The following is a 1,989-nucleotide window of genomic DNA, read 5'->3' as shown; positions in this document are numbered from 1 at the left end:
AGTAAGCTTTCTCAAGTTCATCTTTTTATGGCTTCTAAAATACATTTAAAGATATGGCTTTTTCAATCAACTTCAAATGTAAATTATTTTGAAATAGCTAAATAATTTTCCTACAATCCCCACATTATTTCAAAATAATTTATAGAAAAAGAATTTTAACTTGCTGGATTTGCATGGACAAAATGAAGTAGGTTTGGTGTCTTCTGGACTATGAACCAAACTTAGACCAATAAAATTTAACTTACAGAATTATCGGTGAAATATAATATTTTTATGAACAGAATAATTCTTTTTGTAAGCCAGAGATTTTATGAATCACATTTTGACCGTACCTTTGTTGTTCAACGCGGTTTTGCGCCAATAGGCCATGCGCGTGCTTGGTATTCATGAGAGCTATAGAGACTAAGGCCAAAAGTCTCATAAGAATGACCTCATTCTACTTCTCATATAGGTGAATTCATCAAGTGTATACTGCTTTAAATACACCATCCATAAGGACTATGAATTCATTAAGGTCAGTAACTCATCCCTCCATTTTATTAGCAGTTCAAGCACTCTCAATAAGTGCGCAGAGTCAATATCGACTTGTTATTACCCATATGAACCTACTTCATGGGATCTCCAATCACATAGGTTGGGTTACCATCTCTATTGACAATTAGGCCTTAACCCCATCTTTTTTATGTTTGAAGAATTAATTTTCTTTCCACGGATTTAGTCAGTGAATTGGTCGAATTCAGTTCTGACTTCACATAATTAATGGAAATTGTTCCATCTTTTAGCAATTGCTTAATAACATCATGCCTCAATTTTATATGTCTGCTCTTACAACTGTAAGATTTATTCTTCGCAATAGAAATTGTGGCGTGACAATCACAGTGTATATACACGGGAGGCATCGGATCATCCTTATTTAAAGGGATATTAGAAAACAGATCATCCTTTTTAAAAGGGATCTTAGGCAATAGATTATCCTTCTTAAAAGGGCTATGAGGCAACAAATCATCCTTTTTAAAAGGGATATTCGCTAAGAAATTTCTTAGCCATTCAGCCTCAGTACCAGCTAACTCCAGAGCCACAAACTCTGATTCCATACTTGATCTTGTAATGATTTTCTGCTTAGCTGATCTGCATGATACTGCACCACCACCAAGGGTGAACACATAACCACTAGTGGATTTCGTCTCATCTAAATTAGAGATCCAATTTGCATCACAATAACCTTCTAAAGTTGATGAAAATCCACTATACAAGATACCATAATTCATGGTTCCTTTCAAATATTTCATCAATCGCATTAATGCAGACCAATGCTCATTATTGGGATTGTGAGTATATCTACTCAGTCTACATATGGCGTAGGCTATATCAAGCCTAGTAAAATTCATTAAATGCATTAGACTCCCAATGATCTGTGCCTACTTAGACTGAGCTACTGGGTCACCATTATTCTTTTTTAATTTAGAATTAGCATCATAAGGAGTGGCTATATGAGTTACCTCCCAACATTCAAACTTCTTTAGAAGTCTTTCCATATAATGTTCTTGCGACAACATTATACCATCTTCACTCCTCATAACTTTAATTCCTAAAATCATATTTACTTTACCCAGATCTTTCATATCAAAGTTAGTAGACAAAAATAATTTAGTACGCTTCACAATATTTAAACATGTACCAAATATAAGCATTTCATCAACATATAAGCAAATTATCACATAATCATTGTCTACCACTTTTGTATAAACACATTTATCCACCTCAATAGAAGAAAAACTGTCTTTTATTAAAACTTGATCAAATTTCTCATGCCACTGTTTCGGAGTTTGTTTAAGGCCATAAAGAGATTTAACTAATTTACAAACTTTATTTTCTTGTTTAGAAATTACACATCCTTCAGGTTGAACCATATAAATTTCTTCTTCTAAATCTCTATTTAAGAAAGTTTTTTTCACATCCATTTGATGGATAAAAAGCTTATGAATTAAT

The sequence above is a fragment of the Capsicum annuum genome, unplaced genomic scaffold (assembly GCF_002878395.1).
Source record: "Capsicum annuum cultivar UCD-10X-F1 unplaced genomic scaffold, UCD10Xv1.1 ctg79526, whole genome shotgun sequence".
In the NCBI taxonomy this organism is placed as follows: Eukaryota; Viridiplantae; Streptophyta; class Magnoliopsida; order Solanales; family Solanaceae; genus Capsicum; species Capsicum annuum.
This window is presented reverse-complemented; position numbering follows the sequence as displayed.